Here is a 12140-nt window from a genome sequence, read left to right on the forward strand (position 1 = left end):
TAACAGTAGTCCCTGATGTAAGGGTCAGGCTCCTGAGGGAGACTCTGCAGCTGCAGGGCAAATCCAGTTGTTGGCTCTCCAGATGTGCAGAGTCAAGCGTTGCTCTTGGTCTCTGCTTCTATGCTATCCAGTGGGGATCATGGAATTCTCGTTCTGTGTCTGGCTACCGTGAGTGAGTGATATCACTGGGTTCTGGTTATCAGGTGTAGCCTTGAGTGTAATGGAGTTTGTGAGTAAGGTATTTCTACATGTCTAAGTGGCATTTTTTACTACACTCATTGCAATGATGGAAGACCATGCTAGAGCAAGACTGTGACTGTTCATCTCATGCTGAGAAGGGATAGAGAAAAAGAGAAAGAAACCCGTGCTCCACTTACTCCTTCAAGGGCAGACCCTCAATGATGCAAAGACATCCTATTTCTACAAAGCTACACTTCTTCACATTTCTGTCATCTTCCAAGACCATTATTTGAGGGCTCAAGGCTTTGGCATGTATGTCTCTGGGGATATTTAGGAAATGTTTTAGTTAAGGTTTTACTGCTGTGAACAGACACCATGACCTATGCAACTGTTATAAGGACAATATTTACAGGCTTACAGGCTCAGAGGTTAGTTCAGTCCATTATCATCAAGGTGGGAGCATGGCAGCATCCAGGCAGGCATGGTGATAGAGGAGCTGAGAGTTTTACATCTCCATCTGAAGGCTGCTAGCAGAATACTCCCTTCCAGGCAGCTAGGACTAGGGTATTATAGCCCACACCCACTATGGCACACCTACTCCAATAAGGCCATGCCTCCTAATAGTGCCATTCTCTGGCCCTAGCATATACAAACCATCACAGGATGTAAAATAAAGCATCTGGTGAGGGGTTTCTTTGTAATGGGAACCATAGGGATTTGCAAGCATTATATGGCAAGGGCCCTCACATAGAATACACAGAGCCTTGAGTGTAATGGAGCGAACCCAGTAGTCATGAGTCTGTTAATCTGTAGATGACTGGTTCTTGAGGTAGAGCTTTCATGGCCTAATCAAATTGTTAAGACCATGTGCCTTAATACCTCTCAATGGAAATGAAAATCCCAACATGAGTGTAAACATTCAGACCAAGCTGCCCACATTTGAGAGTGTAGTCTATCATGTAGAGGAAAGCCCATGGTAGGAGCTCTCTCTTTTTATTTGTTTGGTGTGTGTGTGTGTGTGTGTGTGTGTGTGTGTGTGTGTGTGTGAGAGAGAGAGAGAGAGAGAGAGAGAGAGAGAGAGAGAGAGAGAGAGAGAGAGAAAGAGAGAGTTTATATGCACCACACAGGTGAGGTGCCCATAGAGACTATCTTTTTTTTTTTTTTTTTGGTTCTTTTTTTCGGAGCTGGGGACCGAACCCAGGGCCTTGCGCTTCCTAGGTAAGCGCTCTACCACTGAGCTAAATCCCCAGCCCCCCATAGAGACTATCTTAATTAGGGTTTTATTGCTATGAGCAGAAACCATGACCAAGGAAAAACTTATAAAGGGCAGCATTTAATTGGGGCTGGCTTACAGGTTCAGAGGTTCAGTCCAGTATCATCAAGGCTGGAGCATGGCAGAATCCAGGTAGGCATGGTGCAGGAAGAGCTGAGAGTTCTACATCTTCATCGGAAGGAAGCCAGGAACAGACTGTGCATCCTCAGGCAGCTAGGAGGGGGAACTCCAAGCTGACTCCCACAGTGACACACTTCCTCCAATAAGGCCATACCTTCTAAAAGTGCCAGTCCCTTGGCTGAGCATATGCAAACCATCATTCACAGAGACCATTGAGTATCAGATCTCCTTGAACTGGAGTTATTGATGGTTGTGAGACACCTGATGCGGTTACTAAAAAACAAATCCAGATCTTATTCAAGAGTGGTAGGCAAACACACTCGAGCATAGAGCTACCTCTCATAACCCTGCTCTCTCTCCAGTCCTACCCAGAACCATGGAATGGCTAGGTTCACATCTTGGGTGAGTTGTCTCTCCTGAAATTACCTAATGTAGAAAACCCCTCACAGAAATGCCTAGGGGCTCTTCTCCTTGATGATACTATATACTGTCAAGTTGATAAGTCAGCATCACCATTGAATGCTATGAATAATGTCAAGCCCAACCAACTCTGTGTTTGAGAAGAAGCTTGAGTCTTGAACAGGGGCTATACTCCAATTCCAGAAAGAAAACCATAAAATCCACTTGGGCAAACAGCCTATGGCAAGCCCCGACACCCTCTTAGCAATAGCCATTTACGCTACAGCAGCAGGGTCAAGCTATGGATAACCTAAGACATCCTGCAGAGAACAGACAGCCTGAACATCCAGTTTGTCAGGTTGTTTTGTCCCTGTGTTTGGTTCCTGCAAATTTCCTCAGAAAAGTAGTTTTCAAAATATTAACTTGCTGACCCATATGGAACTTCCCCAAACTTGATGTAACCACAATAAATACCCTACACCCCTAAACTCAAGGCTCTCACCTCTGACCCATTGGGACAGTGACAGTGAGAGTCCTCACGTCGCTCGTGAGCTTGTAATAAAGACCATAGTGGCAGCCACCTCGATATTAATGCCTAAGAAGAATTGGATTGCTATCTATTAACTTTGTAAGGAAGGTGTGATGGTGGCCAAAAAAAGATGTCCACAATGCCCAAACATCAGGAGCTGGCAGTCAAGAATGTGCCCAACCTTCGAGTAATGAAGGCCATGCAGTCTCTCAAGTCTCAAGGCTACAAGAAGGAGTAATTTGCTTGGAGACATTTCTACTGGTACTGTCCGGATGAGGGCATCCAGTATCTCTGATATTACCTGCTTCTATCTCTGGAGATTGTGCCCGGTCAAAGCCATCCTGAGACTGGCAGGCCTCCAGACAAAGGTCCAGAGGGTGAGCAGCCTGTAAGATTCACAAGACGGGAGGCAGACAGAGACACCTACAGAAGGAGTGCTCTGCACCCTGGAGCTGACAAGAAAGCTGAGGCTGGGGCGGGCATAGCAATCAAATTCCACTTCATAGGCGACTTCGGTCTTGGAAGTGGTCAGCCACCTCAGTTAAGTTGGAGATTATGTTGTATTGAATGAACTTTAAAGAAAAACAAAACAAAGACAAAAAGAGATTCCTGTGCGTTTACATCAGAATTAGCTTTGGAGTCTCTGTGACTTGGGCAGAGAGATAGATAGAGCATCTGCCAGTGAGGAGAGAGAGAGAGAGAGAGAGAGAGGGAGGGAGAGAGAGAGAGAGAGAGAGAGAGAGAGAGAGAGAGAGAGAGAGAGAGAGAGAGAGAGACTCAGGCCCTGCCCTCGGGGCAACTGTCCTAGTTTTTCTTTGTATATTAGAATGCAAGTTTCTATTTCCTTATAGGGCTGCTCCTGCACCAGGATAGCCTCTCAACAGATGCGAGCTTGCTGCTTGCTCCACAGTTATTAGGCACGTGTGGCTGCTGGAGCCAGGCAGGGTGTTAAGACACAGAAAGATGGTGGAGAGAGACAAACTATAGAGGTTTAGCACTCAGGCAGGTGTAGCTGCAAATAAACCTGCTAGGGTTTAAGCGACTCAGGGCAGAGACACATTTACAGCAACGGAAAAACCGCGTCTAACAGAGAGGCATTTGCACTCCTGTTTACAAAGAAAACACCGAGCTACCAAAAAGCAAGTGTTGCCAAATATCATGGGCCATATTTTGCCCTTCAGCCATCGTATGGACATGACTACTGTTTTGAAAGGCAGGTTTCATAAACGTACGTGTTTTTTTCTTTTCCCTCCTCTTATATTAAGACAATGTGCTCAGATCCAGTCAACACAGAGTTCTCGTTCTAAACAGCAGAAATTCTGAGACTTCCAGTAGCTTACTGAGGTGCTTTTCCTAAGATTTGAGAGAAAATTTATCTTCAGTGATAAATTCTTCAAATGGCTGTCCCCCACCAATTCATGTCCTGGCTTCAGATCCAATTTGGTAATATTACCAGGCGAACATTCCGGAGGTGATGAGACCTTGAGCGCTGAATCCTCGACAATAGGACTGACATTCTTCAGAAATAGCTGAGAAACAAACTTACCGTTCCTGTTCCTCCTGCTCCTCCCTCCACAGTCAGAAGGTACCTTGGATGTCTCAACCTCTAGGAAGGAGAGGATTAAGCTATTATTTGTGCCTTACCAAGTCAGGTATTTTGTTATAGTCATGCAAAGGGAGTGGTTTGCTTGGAAACTAGGGGTCTCTTGTGAATGACCCTGCTAACAATGACACTCTAGAGATAGAGGAAAACAGTCCACATCCACAAACCACTCATTATCTCCCCGATTATTTCTGCCTTATACTCTCAATCCAAGCTTCCTCTCCCAACTCCACAGCTCTGTTGACAACAGTGTGGGAGTTTCACACGTTCTCTCTTTAGATGACCAAGTCTTGACTGACTAAAGTTTGTAACCCTCCCACTAACTTTCCTAAGCCCTGACCTGCTAACACATAAAAGCTCGATTTGGTCAGCACAAAATAGAGAGCTCAATATATACATCTTGAGATGTGTCCATTAGTTGACCTGAAATACTGTGTGTCCCGTCAGGGCAGCAGCTCTGAAGTTGAACAACTAACCGGGTATTTAGACGTTTATCAATCAGAAATCCAGGTTGATGGTTGAAACATGGAGGAGGATAGATTCTGGCTATCATATTAAAGTGAAAGAGGCGATGCCAACGGAGGTCAGACTGCTGATTTCCGAAACAGTGTCTTTTCAAATAAAGATCTCTTCCTTGATACAAGCAGATGCGTAAAGAATGTATGGTTGACAAGACAGAGTATAGAATATACAGCCGATTATTTTCAGAGGATGTTGCCATTTCCACAGGATATAATGCAAATTCCTAAAACTTTTAGGGAAGGGGTAAAACAATGCGCTCTCTGCTCTGAGTGACAGGATGCTAGTGTTTTCTCTTCCGGAGCACACATTCCTCAGGAAACGGGAGCCCAAGGTGATTGGTTGCATTTTCTAATCAAGTTGCTGCTTCTCGCCCTTGGAATCTTCTCCCTTGGCATCTTCTCGCCCTTGGCAGCTCTGGACTTTACTTTTGTTTGTGTACTCATTTTCCAGAAAACCCATTTCCCTGAAGTTAAATTGAGGATACTCCTTAGTTGATTCAAAGTTTTATTAGCACATTCTTTTGTTTGTATGTGCAGCATACACATATCTTGAATGCACATACATGTGCACACACATTTCTGCACACCTTCATGTATACATACATACACGCACACACATACCATAGATACACAGACACCAACACACGCTTAAACACATTCACACACACACACACACACACACACACACACACACACACATACAGAGAGCAACAATGGGTTGCTTGGACACATTGTTTCTAGTTCCCAAAGTTTGTTTGCGGAAAACAAGGAAGACTGCATGGTCACTGTTCAGTGGGAAAACACTTGAAGAAAGAAGATAATAAAACCCAGCACAAACAATCATTTTACAAGAAGGGATGACCTAGTATTTGGTAGAGAGTGCACCGACCTCAGTGTTGATGGGGTACCTCCTGTCTTACAGAGACCATCCTAGATGAGACCCCTAAACCATCCCATCAGGGTGCATTGGCTTGTCCTTCATCATCCCTTTCTCTCTTGGACCCTCCACTTTCCATTAGCAGCAGGGGTACCTGATTGGGAAGAACTAATCTTTCCATGGGTTCTCAGGGCATTCCACTCCTCTGTATACTTGTATATGTGGAGCAGACATTTCAGAACTGTGTCTGTTCAGAGTGGGAACACTGTTGGATTTGGGAAAATGACGACCAAGAGAGGTGAGAGATTATCAGTAACTCATCACCTGGGTTCTTTTATAATGGGGACATAAAGAGAGGCACTTATGAGTTCAATTGTTCGGGACTGGGACAAAAAGAGTCACACAAGGAAGAGTGAGTTTTGTGCCTTGCTAACATTTCCCACTAACAAGACTGTAAAGAGTATAGTGTAGCGCAAATGATCCTTTGTGATTCAGGTATCAATCTATTATCTAGTTCCTGTTGCGCTCGTTTGAGCTCTTCAATTGAAAAAAACTCCAACAACTTGTCATTCTGTTAGGTATTAAAAATTTACAGCAAACCTCGTTTCTCACAACCCATCATGAGGTTACGTTAGTGACCAAAATGGATAAAACACAGCACATTCTCCTTCCAACCTGAAGGCCTTCCATGTGCTGTCTGCTAAGATCCATCTTTCTTTGTTGTTGCTGTTGTTTTTCTTACTTATGAAGCAATGTCTACCTACAGTACCAGACTTTGATAGTTTCAAGAACATTTTTGCATTGATACCCCATTACGTCCTCTCTGTAGGTTCCGGGTCAATGCTGCTTTTAAGGGCTCATTTTTGCATATTACATTAGTGCAGACATAGATTCCACAATGACGGCATTCCCAGGGGTCCCTATTTACCCAGAAATGGACTAATGGACCATTAATGCTCTTTCAGCTTGTAATTTAGTCCTTCTATATTTTCCAATCCTTACAAGAAGTGAGGCTGCTTAAACCCAGCTCAGGAAAGCTGAAGGAAGGAAAGAAGGAAGAGATAGGTGGAGATGAAATGATTAGGAAAGACTAATTAAATGTGATGCTCTGATTTTCTTTTAATTAAGATACAGCATGAATGCTACATGGAGTTTGAAGATATAAAACCTTTGATTATTGTCAAGCAAGCGAAGTGTTTCACAGGCAAGCACATCATGTGCGTAGAGGTCTGTCTGGAAGCCTTCAGAGCTAACTCCTTGGCACTTCTGCTGTAAAGGGAGGCTGGCATGAAGTGTGGGCCCTTGTGCGGTTGCTGAGGAGAGAAATGGGAAAATGGCTTCCTGTCTAGTGCACTGTAGACTCTGAACCTTTGGGGGAAAATCAGAAACAAACTGGTCTGTGTATCAGGTGCCTGACTAGAGGGTGGGGGAGATGGAGCATAGCTGGAGCTCAGAGACAAGCTGACAAAGGCACACCCCAAATCATCATCAGCTGGTCCAAATGCCACCACTCAGGTTGTCCATGAAAGGAACCTTGTTTGCATAGCATATTTCTGCCTTTTCCATTGCTTTGCTGGCCCATTATGTTTCCATGAGAGGGCAGATTGTGGTTTGGATTTTATTCCTCAAAAGGTCACATGTTAAAGGCTTCATCTATCTAGTGGTGGTACTCATGTGAATTAGTGGAACCTTTGAGATATGGGGCCTTACAGGAGGCCTTCAGCCAATGTGCCCTTAAAGGCAACTATATAGACCTCTACCTTTCCTCTTATAAGCTGAGCAGTTCTGGTTCACCGTGTCCTCCTGCTGGCATATGGTATCTCACCACAGGCCGAGAGCAACAGGGCTAACTGATGAAGAACCAGAACTTCCGAAGCTGATTATTATAGGATTTGAGTAGCTGGGAGCCAGCACATACTCTGCACTTGCAGGGTAAGTGTGGTTGTTCGCGTCCCTGAAGCCTTACTGTTCAAAGAGGATTACCCACAAAGACAGAAGAACACTGCTAAGAACTATTGTCTGTTTTTACCCCATTAATAAAAAGGGGTTTTCCTCACATCTTCCTGGTCATGCTTCCTAAGGTGGTTGTGGAGTTCGATGATTTCTTCCAGACCGAAGTTAATTAAACATATGTCATTTACTTTCCCCTTGCTGTAAGCAGATACTTGATAGGAAGAATCCTAAGGGAGGAAGAGTTTATTTTGGTTCACAACTGGAGGGTACCGTTTCTCATGACAGAGGAAGACTGGTGGAGGGAGGAGTGGGTCATGGCCATGGGAGTGTGAAGATGCTTGCTTATATCTTTTAGGCTGAAAATCAGCAAGAAAGAGAGATGGGACAAGAATTAGGACCATACTGTAACTAAGACCCAACATGGTGACCGTCATATTTTAGATCTATTAACCCACTCTTTCCATCTAGGTCAAACCTCTTAAATATTCCAGAGCCTCCCTAACCTACCAGCGTTTGGTACCCATGCATTCAAACACATAAGCTTCAAGGGACATTTCATACTAGAGCCATAACATCCTGTCATATGTAGCAGTGAAGGAGTCGAGCTCAGTCTGCCTATATTTCTAGAGTACATGTACTCTCACTGTATTTTCAAGTCATTTGTATTGTTAATTCACTACTTGGTGGTGTGTCTTTAAAAGAGAATGTGTGTGAATTAAGAAAAATTAGGTGGAAACATCACAAGAAAATATCTTAATAAGTACACTTTAATTAAAACATAATTAAATCACTCCCCCTAGTTTCCTTTTCCCTCTGCAACCCCTGCCAAGTGTACTCCCTCAAGTTGATGACTTCTTTTTCTTTGATTGTGCAATAGGACATTGTAATGTTATAGTTAACCAAATCGATATAGCATTGAGCGCACCTCAGAATAAAGTTATGTTGACAGCTGTAAGTGCAGTGCGGCTCAGAAGGAACTTAGCCGTTGAGGCAAACACACCTCAATTCTCATGTCACTGTTAACGGTTGAACTTCCCACAGTGTGTGCGATCCTTGAATGAATCACTTGACGTGTATGTCCCTCGGTATCCTCAATGCATAGACAGTTTTCCTTATGTAAAGATTGAGTGAGGAAACATAAGCGACTGTGCTAAGAGAATGATGTCATCTCTGCTGTTGTTATAAGTTCCGGTCTCTACTGCTTGGTACTTGGCTTCAAATGTAGCATTTTCAGGTCAATATTTTCTCTTTTCTGTTATGAAGATAATAGATATTGCTATCTAGAAAGGACAAGTATAAAGAAATGGAGGAAGGGGCTGGAGAGATGGCTTAGTGGTTAAGAGCAGGTTCTGCTCTTGCAGAGGATCCAAGTTTGATTCTCAGTACCCACGTCTGGCAGCTCCCACATCTGCCTACAACTTCAGTTCCATGGAGAATACATACCCTTTTCTAGCTTTCTTGGGTACTATACTCATAATCACAACCCCAACTACCATACATGAACCAAAAATTTTTAAAGAAATTAAAGTTGATTAACGAACATCAATGTTTTGTTTTGTTTTGTAAGTATTTGTTTTCAATGTGTTTACCATTCTCTCCAAAACCAGGGACTTGGGGCAGGGATGAGGTAGACAAGTTGACCAGGTCAACACAGTTGGCAAAGCAAAGGTCATCAAAGGTCATGAGTCCTCGTCACTCATTGATGAGGACTGAGGGTGAGGTATGAAGGACCACCCTCATAAACAGGAATGAAGTCTATAGAAACTGAGAGGGTTGTGCCAGGAAGCTTTGAGTGACAAATCCCCAGCTAAGAGTCTTACTTAGTCAGTGCCAGGGAAATATCGTGCCTCACCACTCACAGCTGACAATGTAGGGATATTAAACACAGGACTTATTGGCATCACGATCAAAATCAGTAGTTGATGTTTATTAAACACACTGCAGAACATGGGAAAGGCTGACAAAAACAGTGGGCCCTTTGGACCAGTGAGTTCTGTGTCTGAAGAATCAGTTGGCTACAAGTGGAAAATAACTGAACAAAATTACATCTGCCTTTGCCACTATTCCCTAAGCAATACGGTGTGACAGCTACTTACACGGGATTAGGCTCTGCAGCAATGTAGACACGATTAAAGTACCCAGGGAGGTGTGCAGAGCTGCTAGGCAGACTCCACACCGTTTTGTAAGAGCAGAATGACGTCAGAAATTCTGATGTTTGTGGAGACTCTTGGAGCCTATCTTCAGGAGTATCGAGAAGAGTCTGGCAGTTATTTCTCTAAAACCCTAGTCAGACAGCTGCTGCTAGTGTCAGCATCTCCATCTGCAGCTAAAGCTCGCAGGTTTCCAGTGTTTAAACAGCTTGGTGCACACAAGCCCTGTGGCAGAGAGTGAACAGTCATGTGCTGCTAAACACTGACACTCACAGTGAATGAAAGACCTGCCTAGGTGTCTGCTGTCCCTTGAGAGAGTGCCTAATGGCACTTGATGATGCTAGAGCTGTCACCCTGTGATGTTTGTACAGCACTGTTCACGTCACAAACCTAGTTCTTTGCTCTGAAAATGTCCTGTCGAGTGACACATGTTATATTCCACTCATCAGGGTGTGTTTGGCACCAAACTCCATCTTCTTCACACAGACAACACAGAGAAAAATGATTTCTGAAGCATTCTATGTGCACCCCTACCTACAGTAGTTCCACCCTAGTGTGTTAGAGGAGGCCCCCATGTCGTCCCAGTCCCACGTTCAGTGAGTTCACAGCAGCACCAGCAGCACCACAGGATATCTACCAATCACGGTGAGATACTTACTCTGGGGACTCGGTTTCCCTTTTGTTCATTGTTTTGATTAAATTTTGGCAAACTGACCAGGTCATGTGATGAGATTCTTAAGGTCTTTATTTCATGTTTTTGTCTTTTTCACCAAATCTTACCGTAAATAAACTTATATTAGATCCTAAACCCACATGACATCTGTAGCGCTAAAATAGCAAACCTACCTTCTCGGGAAATGTGTCATTGATGTTTTTGTATGTGATGGTGAATGCTATGCAGTTGGGGAGGATGAGTCGGCCTGCTGTGAAATGTTGATCTTTAGTGACCCGTTTGCTACAATGGCACAGAGCTTGCCGAGTTGCCCCTTCTCAAGACATTAGTCCATTTCTTCAAATAAACTGCACATAATTGGTAGCAGGAGCTCTGTCCCTGGCTAGTAGGGAGACAGCGATGGAAGATACATTGTAGCTACAAAGAATTGGCACAAAGGCTTCTTGGAGACTGGAGGCCATAGATACGAAGCTAGGGTGGGGAAGGAGCCACTAGAAGGCTTTTCAGATGATGTGTGGCTGGAATGGAAACCAAGAGATGCACCATGGGAGGGATAAAGCAGAATGGGACTCACAAAAATGAAGCAGGGTAGTGAATCTCAGGGTGACTCTTGGATGTTACTAGACTAATAAGTTGGTTCACACTAAGATATTACAAAAGAGAAGCCTCCTTACCAAGACCAGGGGAACATTGCTAGAAGACAGCACACATATGCAGAAGGAGACTTTAGTATTAATTATTAATTAATAAATCCGGATCAGTGTGGGTTTGATGCTGTCTGCCTCAGTGGTTTTTATGTTCCCGAATGACACACACACAGCCTTTATATTTTAATAAGCCCTAAGCAGCACAATAGCTGGGCAGCTGCCTACCCTCCATGCCGTTAGCATTGACCTCCCACTGATGACTCAGAGTCACTACTTACTAATTTCTATGTTCCAACTTGACCACTCCAGACCCAATTGAGCAGCCTTCTGGGGCCCAGAACCCAGGTACTCTCCTTGCTTCTCTAGCTCATGGCGGCCTCTGTGTCTCCTCTCTCCACACTCTCCCAAAGCATGCAGATCTCTTCCTTCTTCTTCTGCCCAAGCCCCGGAAATCCTAAAGTCCAGCCACTGCCTGTCCTCCCCAGCTATTGGCTGCTGGCATCTTTATTTTCCAATCAGAACCAACTGGGGGCAGGTTCCCAGAAGCTATGTGTAGAGCATCCCATGCCAACAGTTCTTTGAGGAATGTAATTAGCATCCGTAATACAAGCAGCATCAGGAAACAGGAGGGATTGGAAATGCTGGGATATTTTATGGATTCAGTAAGATGAAGCTGTATTTATCTGTTTTCTGTTATCCCAGTGAAATACACTAATATGAGAACTTTATAATGAAAAGAGGCTTACCAAGTTCAAACCTGGGTGGTTCAAGACCTAGTGTTGACTTCTGCTTGGCTCTTGGGACAGTACTACTTTGGCAAAAGGGTGCAGGACAGGTAGAGATCAGATGGAAACAGAGAAAACCAGATATTGGGGCGGTTCCTAACAACTCTTTCAAGAGTGGTTTCACCACCTTAGCACATTCTAAGAGCGCGGCCCAGTGATGCAAATCTTACCAGTCCCACGTTGCCTGAACATCAGCATGCTGGAGGCCAAGCTTGCAGTGACTGGGGGAACAAACCACATTGGTCTAAGGAGGGGACAAGACAGATTCCATTACTTCAGGAATACAGCTGTGACAGTGTCCTCCAAAGTCACAGATAGATCTATCCCATCCCACGATCTGGTGCACCGGTGGCAATCCAGGTAAACTGAAGTAAGCTCCCACCCATCTGATACCTGGACAGGAGGCCTTCCTCATGACTGACACACTGCA

The 12140-nt window shown here is 44.2% G+C and overlaps 1 pseudogene; it reads left to right on the forward strand.

Moving 5' to 3' along the window:
- Positions 1-1085: 1085 nt before the first annotated feature.
- On the forward strand, positions 1086-3072 carry Rps10-ps11 (ribosomal protein S10, pseudogene 11; annotated as a pseudogene).
- The last annotated feature ends 9068 nt before the right edge of the window (positions 3073-12140 follow it).

This window comes from Rattus norvegicus, chromosome 9 (genome assembly GCF_036323735.1).
Source record: "Rattus norvegicus strain BN/NHsdMcwi chromosome 9, GRCr8, whole genome shotgun sequence".
NCBI lineage: Eukaryota > Metazoa > Chordata > Mammalia > Rodentia > Muridae > Rattus > Rattus norvegicus.